Source organism: Symphalangus syndactylus, chromosome 23 (genome assembly GCF_028878055.3).
Source record: "Symphalangus syndactylus isolate Jambi chromosome 23, NHGRI_mSymSyn1-v2.1_pri, whole genome shotgun sequence".
NCBI lineage: Eukaryota > Metazoa > Chordata > Mammalia > Primates > Hylobatidae > Symphalangus > Symphalangus syndactylus.
The window spans coordinates 43,754,009-43,775,951 of record NC_072445.2 but is presented as its reverse complement, the minus strand read 5'-3'; the positions used below and the strand labels follow the sequence as shown (position 1 = coordinate 43,775,951).

Here is a 21,943-nt window from a genome sequence, read left to right as displayed (position 1 = left end):
CAAACACAGAGAGAAATTTAAAAATCCACAAATATGTGGAAATTAAATTTCTAAATAGCCAGTGGGTTAAAGAAGAAATATTAAGATAAATTTGAAAATACTTGAGATAAATGAAAATAAAGAAACAACATACCAAAACTTATGGGAGTCAGGTAAACTAGTGTTTAGAGGAAAATTTATAGTTATAAATGCCCAAATTCAAAAAGAAGAAAGATATCAAATGAGTAAACTAAGTTTTTACCTTAAGACACTGAAGAAGACCAAACTAAACAGAAGCAAAATTCAGGATAACAGTGAAATTAATGAAGTTAATAATAGAAAAATGTAAAGAAAATCAATGAAATGAAAAACAAGCTCTTCAAAAAGATCAACAAAATTAACAAACCTTTAGCTAGACTGACTAAGAAAAAAAGAGAACTGAAATTATTGGAATCCAAAATGAAAGAGTGAACATTACTACTAACTATATAGAAATAAAAAGACTATAAAGGAATGCTGCAAAAAACTGTATGCCAAAACATTAGATAACTTAGATGGAATAGACAAATCCCTGTAATGACGCAAACCACTGAAACTGACTCAAGAAGAAATAGACAATCTGAATAGACCTATAATAAATAAAGAGATAAATTAGTAATAAAAAAACTATATACAAATAAATGTCCAGACTTAGACGGCTTCAGTGTTGAATTCTACCAAACATTTAAAAGAATTAATACCAACTCTTCACAAACTCTTCCAAAAAAACAGAAGAGGAGGGAACACTTCTCAATTCATTCTACGAGGCCAGTACCAGTATCCTTATGCCAAAACCAGGCAAAGCCATCATAAGAAAAAACTACAGACCAATATTTCTTATGAATACAGACATAAAAATACTGAACAAAACATCAGCAAGATGAGTCCAACAACATATAAAAAGAATTAGATATCATCACCAAGTAGGATTTATCCCAGAAGTGCAAGATTGTTTTAAATTCTGAAAACCAGTTAATGTGATACACCACGTCAACAGAATAAAAAAAAACCACATGATCATCTCAAAAGATGAAGAAAGGCATCTGACAAAATTAAACTCTCTTTCATGTTAAAAAGTCTCAACAAACAAGAAATAGAAGGGAATTTCTTCAACCCTAAAAATGCATCTACAATTGCATGGAGCCCTTGAAAAACTAGAACAAAGTTGAAAGACTCACACTTCCTGATTTCAAAATTTACTATACAGCAACAGTAATTAAAACAATGTTGTACTGCCATAAGAATAAACATATAGATGAATGGAATCTGCAGTTGAGAGGCCAGAAATAAACCCATATGTCTATGGTCAACTGACTTTTTCCAAGAGTCCAAGACTATTCAGTGGGAAAAGAACAGTCTTTCCAACAAATGGCGCCGGGACAAATTGATAGACATGTGCAAAACAGCAAAGTTTGACACTTATCTCACACCATATACAAAAATTGACTCAATGGATTAAAGAGCTAAATATAAGAGCTAAAACTATAAAACCCAATATTTGGGAAACCACCGCCTTATAGAAAGCTTATACATTTGTACTACAAGGCAAATGCATGAATGTTTATAGCAGTATTACTTAGAATATAAAAAATCTGGAAGGTATCTGAATGTGTATTCACAAAACCGAACACCAGATAATTTAATTGTGATATACCTGTGCAGGGGAATACAATACCACAATGTAAAGTGAATGGTCTCCAGGTACATTCAATAACATGGATGAATATCACAAACCAAAAGTTGTGCAAAAGAAGGCAGGCAAAGAATAAAAAGAGTGTATATATATATAAAGTTCAAAAACTGGAAAATAAATTTTGTCTTTTGATTCATACACATGAGGTGTATTAGTATCAAGTAGGGAAAACAGAGATCACACTGATTATTTTAACAGGATTATTAGATGGAATTGGTAAAATGGGTATTGGAAGACTAAAAAGGCAAAAAGGAACAGTAGTAACAGCAAGAAACAGCTATCACCCCAAGAGCTGAGGAAACACACGTGCAAGAGGTGGGGTTATTAGAAGCTAGAAGCTTAGAGAAAGGGACTCAGTGCTGAAGCCATATCTCTGAGGAGGTGTCACTGGCCAGCTGGTGCTGTGATCTCTGAGAGGATATGATGAGGCTAGTTCTGGGAGTGTGGAAAACAACCCTGAAAACGTGAACTAATTGCTGCTGGAACTTACTGCTATTACAGAGTGAAGTGCTGCTGGGATGATGCCAACAAGAAGAGAACAACAGAATTGAGAATTTCTTCTCTCTTTTCCAGCTTTCCAGTGTCCTTCTAGAGTCCTCCACTGCCACAGTCTAAGAAAGGGTACAGGGTGAGGTTTGCAGTCCCAGCCCCAGCTTCACAAAGCAGAATGTAGAAGTGTGAACAACATTAATATAAAGTTCAGAAACATGCAAACTTAACATATTCTCTCATAATGCATAGATATGTGGCAAATCAATTGAGAGCAGCAAAAAGAATGATAAATATAAAACAATGATTCTGCAGAGGAAGAAAGGAAGATAGGATTGGGAAGGGCAGATTTAGGGTTTCAAAGTATTGGCAATATTTTATTTCTTCAGTTTTATTGGGTAAATTTGTATTTGCAAAAAAGTATTTCTACTTTTATATATTGCATTTTTGTGTGTATGTCATTTGAGTGTACATTCAAATTTTCACAGTAAAATATACTTCATAATATTTAACACAAGTTATTGGAAGCAATGAAAATACAGTAAAAATTTTAAATCTTAGGAAAATCACTTTGTACATACCAACTAATACAGGTACTGAGAATTCAATTAAAAATTGAATTGACTCATTAAACAGAACAGTATTAAGTTTGCTTTTTAAGGAAACTTCAGAAATATAAACTCGCTCCAAATGAAAAAAGTCATAGCAGAATCTTAAGGGAAAAAATATTCTCTGGGAAGATGCAACAAGGCCTAAGCAATAGCAAAACTCGTGGTAATTTTTGGCTGAGTGAAATTAAACTGATTAATTTCTCCCATCACAGTCCTAGATCCGTGGGGAATGCAGCAGAGTATTCTATTGCATTGTTCAGGCAGGAAAAAGTGTGTGTTTCCAGGTGGTGGCTTTGCACCTTCAGTTAATAATTCTAATAAATTCACCATGATGATACTTGGCATCTGGAAGACCTATTTGCAGCTTCTCTGGACACATCAGAGCAATCCACCCTCCACAAAGGCAGGTGCACTAAGGATGACAAGTCAAAATGCAGATGAGCCTTCCCTATAATTGAAAGAGGCAGGCTTGGCCTCTGCCACAGCACGAGAGCATCTGCCTGCAGTTGTGGGCAGCAGAAATCTCCTGTGGTAAATATTCTTCAAAGGCCCCTGCTCTGAGAATTCCAAGGAGGTTTAAGGATTCTTGAAAGCTTTTCCTTGTCTTATTTCTCCATGTATAGAAGGGCCCCATACGTGATTTAATGTTCTGCTGTCGTTGTCTTGAAATTCTTAGTAATTTATTAATGAGAGGCCCCTTGTGTTTTCATTTTGCATTGGTCCCCCCAAATTTAATAGCCAGTACAACTCCTATTCTTTCTCTTCTGAAATTAATGTAATTCAACCTTTGTATTTTCCTTCCTCTATTTCAGTCTTATTTCATTAGTTTTGGTTACCAAATACTGACTCTTTACCTTTTTGTTCTTTTTTAAATTTTTTTCTCTCTTCTTTCATTTTTCTTTTTCTTCTCTGCTACTTATTTTCTCAGTAGTGGTTAACAGGATGGGCTCCACTACCTGGGTCAAGTACAATTTTGCAACATATGAGCTATGAGAACCTGGGCAAGTTACTCAATCTCTTCTTGTCCTCATCTGTAAGTTTGGAATAATAATTTTACCTACCTCACAGGATTTTGTGAGAGTTAGTTATGTTAAGTATCTGTAAAGTGTTCGAACATTGCTTGACGCATAAGTGCTCAGCAAGTATTTATTAAATAAGTAACCTTATCTTTGTATTCTTTCTCCATATATTTCATTTTCTACTTTGATATTCTTTATTTTTTAAATTCTCCCCATACTTTATATACTATTTTGATATTATTTAATCAAGCTTTAGTTAATTTCATGTGTTACATCTCCTTGGCATTTTTATTCTACCATCCTTTTTCTCTATACTTTATACCTTAAGTAATTTTTTAAAAATCCAGTTATGGATTTCTCTTTACTGCTCCTTTCTGGATAACCTCTTCTTCTTTACTGTTATAACTTCCCTTATTTTTCTCTACTTTATATTGTATTGGTCGATGTTTTCACATTTGAAATGCTTTCAAATTTATATTTGAAATGCTTTGCATAGTTTCCAGATATTTTATATTTTTTTCTTACAACCACTTCTCTCTAAAGCTCTTCTTTCTATGATTAAAGCTCACAACATTCCTCAGGTGGTTTTGCGTTTCTCTAACTTCAGAAGTGGATTTGTATGACTTTTATTCTTTTGGTGTCCTTTTACAATTTTTTACACAAAACTCTCCAAATTCTAGCATTCTTTTTTCTCATTCTGTATCTTCTTTTAGTATTGTTTCTTTCATTACTATAGTGTCTACTTCTTTTTTATTTATTTTTATTTATTTTTGAGACAGAGTCTCGCTCTGTCGCCCAGACTGGAGTGCAGTGGCATAATCTCGGCTCACTGCAAGCTCTGCCTCCCCGGTTCACGCCATTCTCCTGCCTCAGCCTCCTGAGTAGCTGGGACTACAGGCGCCCGCCACTACGCCTGGCCAATTTTTTGTATTTTTAGTAGAGACGGGGTTTCACCGCTTTAGCCAGGATGGTCTCGATACCCTGACCTCGTGATCCGCCCGCCTTGGCCTCCCAAAGTGCTGGGATTACAGGCGTGAGCCACTGCGCCCGGCCTATAGTGTCTATTTCTTATTGTACGCTTTCTTTTCACTGATTTTCATATCTTATTTTTCTTTTTTCTCTCTCTTCATTCTTTTTCTCTTTCTACTGCTCCCTCTCAATTTCTATTCCCTCTCTATGCATATTGTCTTATTTTATTAAATGTTTTATATTCTTTTAAAAGTCATCTTTATATTTAAGTTGAAAACGTTTTATATTCTTTTTATATTTTATTTTATATTTTGAGATGGAGTCTTGCTCTTGTCACCCAGGCTGGAGTGCAATGACGCGATCTCGGCTCACTGCAACCTGCGCCTCCCGGGTTCAAGCGATTCTCCTGCCTCAGCCTCCGGCATAGCTGGAATTACAGGCGTGTGCCACCACGCCCGGCTGATTTTTGTATTTTTAGTAAAGATGGGATTTCATCATGTTGGCCAGGCTGGTCTTGAACTCCTGACCTCAGGTTTATATTCTTTTTAAATCCTCTTCTGTTAAACAACATTTCTGATTTTATTTTAACACTGCTTTTAATTATTCTTTTAATTTTTAGTATCGATGATTTAGAAATATATTTAACAATTCAGGTATTATTTTAAAAAATATATTTTCCCTCCTTGATGTCTTTGCTTAATTTTTCTATTTTTTTAAACTCTTTGATATTTTAGATTGTCTTAAAGTAAAATCATTTTCCTTTTGTAAACATTGCTATTTTCATATTGGTTTATTACTTTACTTTCTTCTTCCCAAACTTTCCTTTGTAGGATTTTACATAACATGCTGTAAATAAAATGCCATACTAATTATATATATTTGTGTTCTCTTTCCTCTTTCTCTGCGTATCTGGATATTAATTTATAACCTTTCTCTCCTCTTCAAGTACTTTCTCTGACTCACTTATTGGTTGCTGTTTATTCTAAAAGTGTGTTCACAACTTTTCTGTATTTTAGCCATCACCAATACTTTTCTTATCTTTCAGTAATTTAATTATTTTTCTTTTTAATATTTCCTCTTTTTGATTTTCTTTTTATTAATACTAATTCTTCACTTTATTCCTTCTTTACCTACTTTTTCTCTCTTCTGTTTTTGTTGTTTGTTGCATCTAATATATTTTTAATCTTCTTTCTATTTAATTCAATATACTCTGAATTTTCTATCTTACTAATCCTATTTTTCTTGTTTTGTGTATGTGTGTGCATAAACTTTATTGAGGTATAACTTATGTACAAAAGAGTCATTTTAAGTTGTACAGTTTCATCATTTTGACACACACACAACACACACACACAATGTCACAACCACCTCAATCAGAACATTTTCTTCTCCCCAAATTTCCCACATGTTCTTTTGCAATCAGTGCACCCACGACCTGGGCCCAGTCAACCAATGGCTCTAATTTCTATTACATTAGTTGTGACTCATAAGATTTATTATAAATGGAGAATAGAGTAACTTTTCTTTTCTGTCTGGCTTCTTTCTTTCTGTTTTGTTTTGTTTTGTTTTGTTTTGTGTTTTTGAGACACTCTGTCGCCCAGGCTGGAATGCAGTGGCACGATCTCAGCTCACAGCAACCTCCACCTCCTGGGTTCAAGCGATTCTCCTGCCTTAGCCTCCTAAGTAGCTGGGATTACAGGTGCACACCACCATGCCTGGCTAATTTTTTAATTTTTAGTAGAGATGGGGGTTCACTATATTGGCCAGGCTGGTCTCGAACTCCTGACCTCAAGTGATTCCCCCGCCTTGGTCTCCCTAAGTGCTGGGATTATAGGCGTGAGCCACTGCACTCGGCTGTACCTGTCTTCTTTTATTCAGAGTAATGTTCTTCAGATTCATCCACATTGTTGTATATATCAGTGGTGCATTTCATTTTATTGTTGAGTAATAGTCCATTATATGAACATATCATTATTTATTCATTCACACATTAACGGACATTTAGGTCGTTTCCAGTTTTCAACTATTTCAAAAAAAGCTGCTATGAAAATTAGGATACAGTTCTTTGGGCATGTCTTCAAACACATAAAAGCTGTCCAATGATTTCCAAAGTATTTGAACAACTTTACATTCTCACCAGGAACTTAAAAGTTTTAGTTGCTACACATCCTTGCCAACACTCGGTATTTTCAGTATGTTAACTTTAATAACTTTAACCAGTCTAGTGGGTGTGTGGTGGCATCTCACAGTGTTTTTAATTTACATTAGCCTAATGAATAAAGATGTTGAGCATTCATTATTGAATGCTTTATCGGCCATTCATTAATCTTATTTTATGAAGTATTGAAATCTTTTGCTCCTTCTTCTTCTTCTTCTTATTATTATTATTATTATTTTTGAGACGGAGTTTCGCTCTTTTACCAGGCTGGAGTGCAGTGGTGTGATCTCGGCTCACTGCAACCTCTGCCTCCCAGGTTCAAGTGATTCTCCTGCCTCAGCCTCCCAAGTAGCTGAGACTAGAGGCACATGCCACCACGGCCAGCTAATTTTTGTATTTTTAGTAGAGACAGGGTTTCACCATGTTGGCCAGGATGGTCTTGATCTCTTGACCTTGTGATCTGCCTGCCTCGGCCTCCCAAAGTGCTGGGATTACAGGCGTGAGCCACCACGCCCAGCTGCTCCTTATTTTATAGGTATTATGTTGTTGTGATGTTGTGAGGTAAATTATATAGCCTAGATACAAGTTCATTTTCAGATATATGTATTACAGATATTTTCTACCAGTTTTTGGCTGTCCTTTTTCATCTTATTAATGGTGTTTTTTGAAGAGCAGATTTTAATTTTAATGAAATTGTATTTAACATTTTTTTATTGTTAGTGTTTTCTACGTCCTAAGAAAATTTTTCTTACCACAAGATTGTGAAGACTTTTTTTATTTTATTTTTTGAGACATAGTCTTGCTGTCGCCCAGGCCGGAGCGCAGTGGCATGATCTTGGCTCACTGCAACTTCCATCTCCCTAGTTCAAACAATTCTCCTGCCTCAGCCACCTGAGAAGCTGGGACTGCAGGCACGCGCCACCACGCATGGCTAATTTTTGTATTTTTAGTAGAGACGGGGTTTCACCATATTAGTCAGGCTGGTCTTGAACTCCTGGGCTCAAGCGGCCTGCCTTTCTCTGCCTCCCAAAGTGCTGGGATTGCAGGCATGAGCAGACTGGATATTTTCAATTGTCCTATCTCCAAGCTCAATGGTTCCTTCTTTTGCATCCTCATATCTGCTGTTGAGCACCTCTAGTAAATTTTTAAACCATGATACTTCTCAACTCTATAATTTCTATTTGGTTCCATTTTAACATTCTATCTTTTTATTCTTTTTATATGTTTATATTCTCTTTACTTGTTTATACACCATTCTTTTGGTTTCATTTATTTCTTTGTTCATGGTTTCCTTTAGCTCTTTGAGCATATTTAAGACAGTTGATTTAAAGTCTTTATCTAGCAAACCCAATGTCTGGGCTTCCTCAGGGATAGTTTCTCTCCATTTCTTTTTTTCCCTGTGAATGAGCCACATATTTCTGTTTCTTTATGCCCTGTAGTTTTTTGTTGAAAAGTGGACATTTTGAATATTATAATCTGGAAACTCTGGATATTAGATGTTTTCTCCTCCACAGGGTTTGCTATAGTTATTTTTGATGTTTGAGGATTTCAGTCATCTGTTTCTTTACTGAGTTTCGCAAACTATTTTTGCAAAGACTACATTCCTTGTCATGTGTTGTCACTGAAGTTCTGTTACCTTAGCAGTCAGCCAGTGACTTGACAAAGATTTTCATAAATACCTAGAGGGAGAAAAAAACCAACACTCTGGTCTTTGCAGATGGGCTCTGAGCTGGTGTACTCCTTATCTCTAAGCCAGGCCACCTGCAACTCTGCCTTAGCTATCATCTTCTGCTTGCTTGGACTCCAAAGATCAATCAGGGTACTCGTAGGACTTTCTGGGGATGCACCTGGCCCTGGGCATGCAGGTTGCATTTCCACTTCCTTGGTGTCTAAGTGTGAGGTCTCCAGAGAAACAGAATCAATAGGATGTGTGTGCACGTGTACAGTATTCTGAATACTGCAGGGCAAGCTGGAGACCAAGTTTATAATATACTTTGCTATAAGGAAACATAAAAAGTTATGTAATAACTAGATGGTAATTCAGTGTCAGGAGAAGGGCTGTTTATCTGTTAAATGAAAAAGACTTCATCAACCATGTTGGCTAACTGGAAAGTAAATTGATTTAATACCTTATTACATTTGATCACTTTGTCAACTTCAATTAAACCTTTACTACATTTGTAAAAATATTAAATACGCTTCCTAAGCAAAGAAAGTTCTTCAGAACAAGCAAACTTAGCATTTAATGACAGAAATTACTCAGTAGTTAACCATATTCTATAAACACATTTCATTATTCATAAAATAAGTGTGGTACAATTAGCGCTCTGAAAAGTGGATTCATATTCATATATTGCTATTTATAGGTTATAAATATTACATGTGTATAAAAAAGTACAAAATATTTCAAGTTATAAGTTTATAATTAAAATACAATACTAGAATTTGAAATAAAATTGTTTTTTATTACATAGGAAATTGTCTTTAAAATAGAACAGACTACTCCTGAAAAATGGGCTAGAACAAATGGTAAAAATGTGTATGCAAAGCCCAACTGCCACGTAAACTTACTCAGTTCTCTAGATATTTGAACAATACATGGCATCCAGCCTCTGAAAATCCCACAAAAATGTAATGAATTCACGTATAGTTGAGTATTTGTCCCTCTTTCATGATAGATTTGTCCCGCGTTCATGATAATTTTCATGCCCAAACTGAAATTTCTTTCTAAGAATTCAGTGATTGCTAGACTTTCATATGTGGAATATATTTATGCTGCTGTTTAGGCTGTGCTGGCTTCACTCAAAAGATCCAAGAAAACCGTGAATATTTTGTATTCAAGTGAGACAACACTGGGAATTTTGTCTTTCAAACTGGTATTGGGCTCATGGGGAACTTATTGCTATTCATTACATATATTTACATCTTCTTATTTCGGCCCCATCAGAAGAACCCCTTAGATGTGATTCTCATGCACCTAACTTTGGCTAATGTTATAACAGTTATCATCAGGGGTGTTCCATATATAATGTCATCCTTCGGAATTAGAAGTACTTTTGTTGATACTGCTTGTGAAACAGGGCTATACATTTATAAAATGACACGGGGCATTTGTGTATGTACTTCTTCTCTCCTGAGTACATTTCAGGCTGTTATTATCAGTCCTTGTCATTCCAAGTGGGCATGGCTCAAACCTCAAATCTCCCCATAAATTTTTCCCTTATTGATTTATTCCTAAATAAACAACAGGCTAATCAATATGTGGGTCATTATAAGCACTGTAGCCACCAGCAAATCCACTAATGTTGGACTTGTATATTCTCTGATATACTGTAAAACAAGACAGTTTATATACTACCACGCAATGATATTTTGAAGTGCCGTATTTACTCAAGGTTTCCTCTTTTTGTTCCTCATGATTTGGACTAGTTTCTACATGGTGACTATTTTCTTAAGGCATCAAAAGATGGTTCTTTCATATTCACAGTATCAGTCTCTCTCCATAATCTTTTCCTGAAACAGAAGCCAGTCATATTTTCTTCTTGCTGGTGAGCCGCTTTGTTTTCTTTTATGGGACTAACGTGTATCTTTCCACTTATATTAACTCCATATATGAGAACAGCTTAATCCTGGAGAACATTACTAGTTTTGTTTCCTCTTCCTACCCAATTATCTGCACTTTGATGTCGATTAATTATGATAATAAAGTTTCTGGATTAACCTGTGCCATTTTAAATATGATTATTTCCCCCTGCTTACCACACAGCTTTCTATTGCATGAAAGGAATCCTGATAAAAATTATTTTAACCACAAGAGAATATGTTTTTAAATTTTTCTGAGTTTAGAAATTTAGACCTTTGGCCTGGGAGGTCCAGGCTGCAATGAGCCAAGATCATGCCACTGAACTCCAGCCTGGGAGACAGCAAGACCCTGTCTGAAAAAAAGAAAAGAAAAGAAAAAGAAAAAAAAGAAAAGAAAAACAAAAAGAAATTTTTATTCATTCGGCTGTCATACTTGAAGAGAAACAATATGCAATAAAATAAAAAATAAATTTAGTCCTGATTGCACCTAGGCAAAAATTTGAGAAAAAATAATCCACTGTGACTCAATCTATGAAAGTTTCTTCAAGCATAAATGTCCACATTGCAGATGAATACGTAAAGTGTAAAATACATACAGATTCTAAAAACATGAAAAGTTATATCAATACAAATTCTAATGTAGTAAAGATAAAGAAATGTAAGGACATGGTAAAAATCAAATTCAAAGTAGTGGTTATCTTTAAGGGGTTTGGAAGAAGATGTGAAAAGAGTTGGGAATATAGATGACTTCACCTTCATTTGTAATCTTTTATTTCCTGAATTGGCTTATATGTTTATTAGTACTTCGCATCAGTGTAAGTTTAAAATAAACAATATTTGCTCTTTTTTCCATACTTTCTTGGTATATTTCTCAAATTTGTAAACCATTTATTTGCACAAATTTTGCAGTGGGTTTATAGAGTTGATTAGATTCATGGATTCCCAAAAGATGCTTGGCATGGAACACAATTTATTTCTGTTTCTAAACAGATACATGGACATATGATTATGCAAATTTCAAAGGATTCAAATATAGGGAGGTTACAGGATGGGAAGTTAGGTACACCTCGTCATACTTCCTCTATTTTGTAGTTTAGACACAACTGACCAGCATTAATGTTAAAATAGAAATCATAAGACTAATGAAATGAACTCTTTGTATTAGCCGGGCGTGGTGGTGGACGCCTGTAATCCCAGCTCCTCAGGAGGCTGAAGCAGGAGAATCGCTTGAACCCGGGAGGTGGAGGTTGCAGTGAGCCGAGAACGCGCTACCGCAGCCTCGGCTACAGAGCAAGACTCTGTCTCGAAAGAAAGAAAGAGAGAGACAGAGAGAGACAGAGAGAGAGAGAGGGAGAGAAGGACTGTTGGTGGCAATAAGATAGCAAATTATAAACAAGACCTAAGGCCACGCCAGACAAGGGTTAAGTCACACACCCATACACTTAAAAAATAAACTGTATTCTAATTGCCACAAGGTTAATTTTTTTCCTTTTTCTCTAACAGCTAAACAACACCGGCTTCAAGATAAATAATATTTTTAAAAAAGTTACAGCTCACCATCCATCAAACACTGACTAACTGATCCCTCCGTTTCACAAGCCATAACTACAGCTTTGATAAGACAACAGACTAGTTTCAGTAACTTCTCCTAATAAAAAGACCACCAACCACAGACTGGTTCTGGCCAGTTTACAGAGGCTGCTTCATGTCCCTGCTTTAACTCTGTGTGCCTGCTTCACCTCCGTGTCCCTGCTTCACCTTTTGACATATAGGGGCTAATTGTAATTTTTTAAATATTAAGTCTCAACTCCATAGTAACATAGTAAACGTAAGTGACATGTAACTTACATGTTTACTTACCATGTATATGCACATTCCCCCTTTAAAAATATTCATAACTCCTCCTATAACCTGTTAAATATGTATGTTTAGCAAACCTGTTCAGCATAAAACTCCTGCCCAACCTCTCCTCCCTCAAAGTGTCTCCTTCTGGCTTTGGCTGGAAGCTACACTTTCCAACCTGTCAGTATAGCCAGCTTACAGGCTGTAACTATTAAAAAGTAAAGTATTCTTTCCAAATTTATACATCTCATGATTTTTCAGGTGACAAAGGTATAGTCTTGAATACATTTAAAAAAATGCTAAAAAAATATAAACTTTTAAGGGCTTTTAGAAAGAACAGGAAATCATAATGTTATAGGTCATAAAAGAAGAAAATAAGAGAGTTAAAAGCAGAAAAATGAAATGGAAAACAAACATAAAGAAAATAAACAAAGCCAAGGGCTGGTTACTTGAAAGTATTAACAAAATTGATAACTACCTAGCGAGTCTGATTAGGTATATTCTTATATATAAGAGTTCACATAAATTACTAATATCAGAAACAAAAATAGGACATCACTACACATCCCTGCACACAGTAAAAAGTATACGAGAGAATATTATAAATAGGCTGGACGTGGTGGCTCATGCCTATAAACCCAGCACTTTGGGAGGCCGAGGCAGGCGACTCACCTGAGGTCAGGGGTTTGAAACCATCCTGGCCAACATGGCAAAACCCCGTCTCCATTAAAAATACAAAATTAGCTGGGCATGGTGTCTCACGCCTGTAATCCCACCTACTTTGGAGGCGGAGGCAGGAGAGCTGCTTGAACCCAGGAGGCGGACGTTGCGGTGAGCCGAGGTCATGCCATTGCACTCCAGCCTGGGCAACAAGAGTGAAACACCATCTCAAAAAATAAAGTAAAATAAAAATTAAAAAATAAAAAAAGGACATCACTATACATCCCTACACACAGTAAAAAGTGTATGAGAGAATATTATAAATAATAACATGGCAATGCATTTGAAAATGTAGATGAAATGAAAAAATTCCTAGGAAGACACAGGTTACAAAAACTGATACAGGAAGTAATAGAAAATTTAAATAGCGCTATTAAACAAATGAATCAGTAATTTAAAAACCTTCTTACAGAGAAAACTCCAGGCCTATACTGCTTCAAAGGTGAATTCTTCCAAATATTTATGAAACAACATGAATCTTGCACAAACTCTCAAGCAACAGAGAGAAAGGAACACTTCCTAAAATATTTTGTAAGACAAGCATACTCTTGGGTATCAGATATATCTTATGTGCCACCTCTGATTCTCTTGCCATCTTACCTTGCAACTTATTTTACCCCAATAGTCATGGCAACCAATTTCCTCTGAGTGCAGAAAACAACAGGACTTCACTGTTCACCTCTGTTGAACTTCTCGTCTTCTGCTACAAGGCTTCTCTGTTGCTGTTGAAACATGAGCTGCTGAGAGATCTTTGATATCTGCACATGCACAACTTCTATATGTAGGGCTATTAATACTCTATGGAGCAAAACTTTGATCAGTTGGATATAGTAGCTGACGAATAATTTTTTTTTTTTTTTGAGATGTGTCTTTCCGTCACCTAGGCTGGAATGCAGTGGCGTGATCTTGGCTCACTGTAAGCTCTGCCTACCCAGTTCAAGTGATTTTCCTGCCTCAGCCTCCCAAGTAGCTGGGATTACAGGTGTGCACCACCACATCCAGCTAATTTTTGTATTTTTAGTAGAGATGGGTATCACTGTGTTCGCCAGGCTGGTCCTGAACTCCTGAGCTCAACTGATCCTCCCACTTCGGCCTCCTAAAGTGCTGGGATTACAGGTATGAGCCAACATGTCTGGCCATGATCAATCAATTTTTCCCACTTTCTTCCCCTAAATAGCCTCCCTGAGATTACACTCCTTAATACATTAATAATACATTATAATTTGATTCCGTGGATGCTGTTTACATGAGTGTGTTCAGTTTGTGAAACTTCATCAAGGTTTACACTTATAGGTGGAGTTTTATGTATGTATGTTATGCCTCGATAACATGTTTAAAATGATATTATTTTCAATAGCTCCAAAAAACATTTTCAACCTAGAAATAACTCTTACAAAACTGTGAAGTACCTCTATTCAGAAAACAATAAAACGTTGCCAAAAGAATGTAATGCATACCTAAATTATTCTGACGATATACTGTATTAATTGAATGAAAGAATAAAAGATTACAATTCTCCTTAAAATAAATTATAAAGTCTATGCAACTAAATTAAAAGACACTGTTGTTGTGAAAATTGACAAGCTCATTCTGAACATTCTATAACCAGGCAAAGATCCAAGAATAGCCAAGTCTACCTTGAATAGCACAGAATGAGGGGATGTACATAGATAGATATCAAAGCTTATTATAATGCTATGATAATTAAGTTAGGCAATTTTCATAATGACATAAAAATAGAACAGTGTAACAAAATACAGCATCCAGAAACAGAACCAAATATTTGTAAACACAATTTATGAAAAAAATAACAATGTATAGTAGTGAGGGAATTGGTGGTCTTTTTGATATGTTGTACTACATTCTTTGGATATCAAATGGGGAAAAATAAGTTTTGACCTATAAATTACATAAACAAAAATTAATATCGATGGATTTTAAATGTAAATGTGAAAGGTGAAAGTATTTCACTCCTGTGTATAAATCTAACAAAATGAATACATTTGTGCACTGTGACATATACAAAAATGTTCCTGTTTTTTGATGTTTTTTTGTAATAGCCCCAAAATAGAAACAGCGTAAGTGTCCATCAACAATAGAATAAATGGGGTAGTAAAAATACAATGAACATTCTACTGCCATGAAAATGAAATTACTGCTACATTTAGTAACAATGATTAATTTACAGGCATAATTGAGTAAAAGAAAACAAATACAAAAGAGGGAAAACAATACAACTCCATTTACATAAGTTGTAAGGATAGGAAGAAGTGAACTCTGCTGTTAGAAGTTGGGATGGTTGTTACCTTAGAGGAAGAAGTCAAAAGTAACTGAAAGGCAGCATAAAGGGAGTCTCTGAGGTGCTGGTAATATTTTATTTCTTGATCTAGATGGAGGTTACTCATAGGCTTCCTGTGTGAAAATTCATTTACCTATACCCATATGATTTGTACTTTTATTAAAATATGTTCTAAATCAATTCTTTAAAAGTTTGTTTTAGACAACGAAGTGATTAAACATTAAAGAAACCTAAGAGACATGTAAAACAAATGTAAAAGGAAATGAGAACACAGATAAGCAGAGCACCACAACACCCAGTTGTTTATGCTTTTAGAGCTCTTGCTCATGGAGGCAAATTTGGGCTTATGCTTTAGCAGCTTCTACATTGAGCAAAACTGAAGCCACTAGGACCTGCTGAAAATGGAGAACCACTCCACACGTCCTCAGTGTCATACATGCAGATTAATAATAATCTAGAGAGAAAACTCAACTATCATCTCTAGTGAACTGCCCGAAAAGTAGTCTTGTCACTTAGGAATGCACCAAGTAAAGACAAGAAATAGAAAATATCTTCATCTTGATAAATCAAAGCCACAAAGGTGACCTACAGTAGATCGGCATCATGGAAGTGCATTTTCTGAATAGTCCAGGGAGCCTTAAGTTATAAACTTAATTTATTTGAGATTTGTATTGCTTATCAATTGCTGTAAGAAATAACTCCAAATGTGGTGCTTTAAAACAACACATTTATTATCTTACTGTGTCTGTAACTCAGAAAATCAATGTGTTGTACTTGGGTAGTTCCAGCTCGGGGTTCCTCCTGGGAGTTGCAATCAAGATGCCAGGCTAGGGCTCTAGTCGTCATAAGGCTTGACTGTGTCTGGAGGATCTTCTTCCAATCTCCCTAGTGGTTGTTGGCAGGAAGGCTCACTCCCTCACCAAATAGGCTATTAAACAGGACTGCTAGTGGCATAGTAACTGGCTTCCCTCTAGAGCTAGATCTGTCACTTACATTAGACACAAAGACCACCCCGGGACATAGGGAACTACACCAGGGCAAAAATATTAGGAGGTAGAGATTATTGGGGGTCATCTTAGAGGCTGCCTACCAGATAGCCCTCTGTCCACCTATGACCCCAGTCTCTCTCACAAAATACACTCACCACCTTCCAAAAGGGCCTAAGGGTTCCAGAATTTAGCATTTAAATCACATCCAAGTATGTATGAGACACTTTGGGTATGGTTTCTTAAGTATGCCCACTCAAATACATAGAGAGAAACCTTACTGCACAAACCAGAAAACACCACTACATCTGTTTTGTTTTGTTTTTTGAGATGGAGTTTTGCTTTTGTCGCCCAGGCTGGAGTGCAGTAGCATGATCTGGGCTCACTGCAACCTGTGCCTCCCTGGTTCTAGCGATTCTCATGCCTCAGCCTCCCGAGTGGCAAGGACTACAGGCATGTGCCACCATACCTGGCTAATTTTGTATTTTTAGTAGAGACAGGGTTTCACCATGTTGGCCAGACTGGTCTCGAACTCCTGACCTCAAGTGATCCACCTGCCTCCGCTTCCCAAAATGTTGGGATTACCGGTGTAAGCCACTGCACTCGGCCTGCCACTACATCTGGGCAAGAGGTTGACCCCTTTACCCTCAAAGTAAAAGTCTGGTATTGTACCAGCCAAGCCACGTAGGTCCTAAGAAGAGATTCTTATTCATAATGAGAAATGATTTTAGCACATATCACTAATGTTGACTGGTATTGTAAATGAATTATTGAACTCAGAAAAGACAGCTAAGGAGGTGGTTTGAATTCCATGGAGTCAATTCATTGAACAGAAGTGTATTCATGTACTCTGAACATTACTTGTATTTGCTAGTGAGCTGTTACTTGGTTTTTTATTTATTATTTATTTTGCACTAAGTCTAAGAAATCAAACTGGTCTATATAGGATTAATGTAAATAAGATCAATACAACAGTCCTTATTCATTTACCTACGATTTGTAAAAGGCAAGACTGAAGAGGTGGAACCAGCTGATTGCCTTCAGCAAATAGTTATTGAACTTAACCTCGGCACCCAAAAAAGGACTTTTCTGGTGACCAAGAAAAACAACAAAAGTTAATGACAAAGGCAGAGAGGTGGAGAGCAACTAGTTTAAAACAATAAAGTTATTATATGTTGTCAAATATTTTTTAAAGCAAATAATTAATAAGGAAGAGAATGTCCTGGCAATTAACAGAAGTAAATGTGGGTCTTGTCATCTCCACGGTGAAATCGCATACAACGTAGTAATAAAAAAGCATCTCAGCTGAGTGTATACTTCTGTTTGTCTGACACTGGGAGGAAAAGAATTTTCCAATGTAGGACGGTGTGGTTCAGTGAAGTAGGTGACTTTTGGGAGAATGGTGAGATTTCAAAGGTACACATAACTCAGAGCAGAAATGCGGTTTTCAGGAATGGTTGAACGCGTAAAACCTAGGCACTTGGTTCTTGTTTTTTTTTTTTTCTTTTTGCGTGTGTATTTAGCTGTAAAACTTATAGCAGAGGATGGTTTCGATCCATCGACCTCTGGGTTATGGGCCCAGCACGCTTCCGCTGCGCCACTCTGCTAACTAGTTTTTGAAGACCGCTGATCTTAATTTCAATCATCAAAATCACCTTTCAGTACCGACAAAATTTTCATTTTCTAGTTATTTCATTTTGTATCTGATCGTTTACACTGTCCCTATCTCTGCCAAGGAAGTCGAAGACTCGCTACTCGATAATCAGATGGCCTCAGGCCATAACCTCCAGATCTGTGCTTTTCCAACCTGCCAAAGATCGTCTGAGCCTCTTAGCAAGCACTCGTTTATCACAGCGAGCCTAGGAGGAGGGCGCCAAGCAAAACACTAGGCGTAGTCTTCTCGGGTAGAATCCAGGCAGTCGTGGAGCGAACGCGGCTGCCACCGGAGAGGAATCGTGTTAACAGTCTTATTTGTTTCTATCAAAAAATTTCATAGACAATCGTAGAAGAGATGTTTTTCCCTTGATGCAGTAAAAATGATTAATTTTATTAAAGTTCAACTCGAGTTGTGTGTGTTCTGTGTGACGAAATGGGAAGTATACATAAAGGACTTCTGTTGCATACCTCAGCACAATATTATCTCCCGAAAAAGCACTCCTCCAACTGATTCCGTTACAAGCATAACTAGCGGCTTTTTCAGAAAACACCATTTTTATTAGAAAGAATAATTAACAAGCTATGGTTATTAAGACTTGGTATTTGACAGACTGATTTTTTTTTTAATTTTTAATTCACCAAGTGAGCCTGCCACTTCAAGGAAAATAACTGACAGTATTTGTGACCAATGATAAGATTGGGGCTTTCTAGCAAAAATTTGAATATTGCAAAACTTGTATCCATTATCATGAGCTTGACAACTTCTAACTTCTGACTTTTATGAAATTGTTAGTGACAGTGTAATTTTAAGATTTTTAGTTGACAGTAAGTATTGTACGTATATATGGGGTATAGAGTGATATTTCGATACATGTATAAATATGTAATGATCAAATGAGAGTTTTTTCATTTGCTTGCAAAGGAACAAGATTTTAAACAAAACAAAAAGAGTGCCCCTGAAATAAAGAGGATAAACCTGATGTATAGCTCAAATTATTACATGACAGCTACAATTTCGATTGGATCCCTTTTGGGGCCGTTTTAACAAAAACACGAAAAAATAATAATAAACTAATAAAGATAAGATCTTCCTCTTCTTGTAGCTTATATCTATCAATCAGGGAACAGAGCTTTTAGGAAGTGCCTAAACACCAGCTCTCGTTTGCAGCTTCCTTTATGATGACGCTAGACAGGGTCATTCTGGAATATTGCAAATCTTTTATCATTAGTAATGTAAGCTTTTGGATGATGATGGAACATGGGCTAAGGCTAGCATGCTCTTTTTTTTTTTTTTTTTTTTTTCTCATTTACTCTATCTCCCTTTCCACACTAAGACTGAAGGACTGCCCTCTTTCATTTTCCTTGGTAAAGTGGTGAGCACTTTACCAAGGGGAGCCCGAGGACTCTCATCGAATTGCTAGTCACATACACAATTAACCAACTTTTCTTTCACGAATTATTTTTGATGTCATGTTTAAGAACTCCTCAGGCCAGGAGCGATGTCTCATGCCTGTAATCCCAGCACTTTGGGAGGCCGAGGCGGGTGGATCATCTGAGCTCAGGGGTTGGAGACCACCTAGGGCAATACGGCGAAACCCCGTCTCTACTAAAAATACAAAAATATTAACCGGATATGGTGGCGCACGCTTGTGGTCCCAGCTACTTGGGAGGCTGAGGCAGGAGAATCGCTTGAGCCCCAGAGGCGAAGGTTGCAATGAGCTGAGATGGCGCCACTGCACTCCAGCTTGGGCTACAGAGTGAGACTCCGTCTCAAAAAAAAAGATAACTCTTCACCTAGCCCTCTGTTCTCAAATCTTTGCTACTGGCTAAGGTCAAATTCAACTGATTTCTTGATGTTTCCTCACACTAAGCAAGTAAAAAACATGTTGTTAGCGCCTGGACAGGGACTTGAACCCTGGACCCTCAGATTAAAAGTCTGATGCTCTACCGACTGAGCTACCCAGGCTCCCTAAAGAGGTTTTTCATACAGTTCTGCAAATAGGATCAATGATTATGACAGTTCAGTGGAATATACACTGATTCTTACATGCGAAAAGAGTAACTCAGTAGAAGTTCTACAGGATCAATTCAACCACCATTCCTTTATGTTTTCTTCAGGTTGATAGAAAAGAAATGTAAGTAACATAAAAAAAAAACAAATTCTTATTTGTGTGGTTCGTGGACAGAAAGATAAACAAGAAAACAACTGATTGCTCCTAATAAATATTTATGTAATGTTTAGTTAAATCTGTCAGCACTGTCATATTTACTGGGCAACAAGAAATAACCAAAAAAGACACAAAGAGGAACAAAGAAACAATTAAAAAACAAAAACAAGAGAAGTGGGAAGTTGGCCGGGAGCGGTGGCTCACGCCTGTAATCCCAGCACTTTGGGAGGCCAAAGCGGGTGGATAACCTGAGGTCACGAGTTCGAGACCGGCCTGGCCAATATGGTGAAACTGCCTCTACTAAAAACACACACACACACACACACACACAAAGTAGCCAGACGTGGTGGCGCATGCCTGTAATCCCAGCTACTCAGGAGGCTGAGGCAGGAGGATTGCTTGAACCCGGGGGGCAGAGGTTGCAGTGAGCCAAGATCGCACCACTCTACTGCAGCTTGGGCGATAGAGCAAGACTCCGTCTCAAAAAAAAAAAAAAAAAAAAAAGAAGTGGGAAGCAACCAGTGGAAAGCAATGGTAAAAGCCTGACAAATCTCATAAAATCTCCCATTATCTTTTTCTTGGCGCAAGAAAAAAGCAAGTCATTAAAAAGGAAGAGAATGTCGTGGTGACTACGATGGGCCTACTTTGTACTTTTCACTGATCTGGGGTGTTCTTGCCTGTCTAAAAGAATTTTGACAAACGTGATACCTACCACATTTTTTTCAGTGGACATCTAACATTTTTCATTAAGTTTAAATTTTTCTGAAGGATACAGTGACTTGTATCATAGGAATCTAAAAACCATAGTAATTTAATACTTACCAACAACGTTTTAAAAGAGAGGTGAACAGTGCTACCTCTTTAATTGTGGAAGATTTTACATGGATCCTTTATTTCTCTGCATTCATAGTGCCATTCCCTGTCTCTTATAGAATTTTTATCCTAGTAAAATGTCATTTTGTAGTTTTTTTCTTGATCCTTCTATGATACTTCTTTGGACCAAATATAGGTATAAATATTGAAGTCTATTGTTATTTCCTGTTACCTGAAATGTGTGTTAAAAATAGTTTTTCTGGATTGTGTTATATTTGCATCTACTGCTAGTACATAATCAAAACATAATAGGTAAATAACAATTTTAAAGCCCCTTTACTGAAAGGTGTAATGGAAGTCAATGTGGAATTTGTCATCTCCCTTCCTCCATGAAATTGTACACAATATGCAAGTCCACCTCGACGGATGGAGGCTCTAACTTAGTATTCCCAATTGTTTCCATGTTGGAAGCTCGAGAGGAGAGAATTTTTAGGCCTGGGGCAATGTGTCATAGGCAAACAACTACCAGAAATTTATCAAGTGATATCTTTCCATGGAGTGCCATCACTGATTTGATTATCAGACTTTTAGGGAAAATACAGAAGTAGATTTAAACTCCAAGTTGCCTGTAGGTCAGGATGGTTTTGATGTCTCAATCTCTGAGGTCATGAGCCCAGCAGGTTTCTACTGTGCCAAACTGCTTACAAATAGGGAGCACTGCTAACATTCCATTCAATTTTTACAGTTTTTCCAACATGAAGATGGTTTCGTCGTTTTCCTGAGTCTTTTTCATTCCTTCCTTCTTACTCACTCCTCCCTTTTTCTGCCTCTTTAAAATTGGCCCCCTCAAGAAGCAGGTGTCTTCAGTCCCTCCATCTCTACGCAGTTCCAATCTGTCAAATATTTAACCTTCGATGTCC

General features: G+C 36.8%; 2 non-coding genes and 2 pseudogenes across 2 annotated transcripts; 2 read left to right on the top strand and 2 right to left on the bottom strand.

Annotated features, from left to right (window-relative positions):
• The window catches only part of LOC129473563 (uncharacterized), a 687,223-nt pseudogene that overhangs the window by 185,215 nt on the left and 480,065 nt on the right, over positions 1-21,943 (top strand).
• LOC134735743 (vomeronasal type-1 receptor 51-like) lies at positions 10,217-10,787 on the top strand (annotated as a pseudogene).
• Positions 17,922-17,993, bottom strand: TRNAM-CAU (transfer RNA methionine (anticodon CAU)). The gene has a single exon. It is a non-coding gene; the product is annotated as a tRNA-Met (tRNA).
• Positions 19,936-20,008, bottom strand: TRNAK-UUU (transfer RNA lysine (anticodon UUU)). Its single transcript has one exon. It is a non-coding gene; the product is annotated as a tRNA-Lys (tRNA).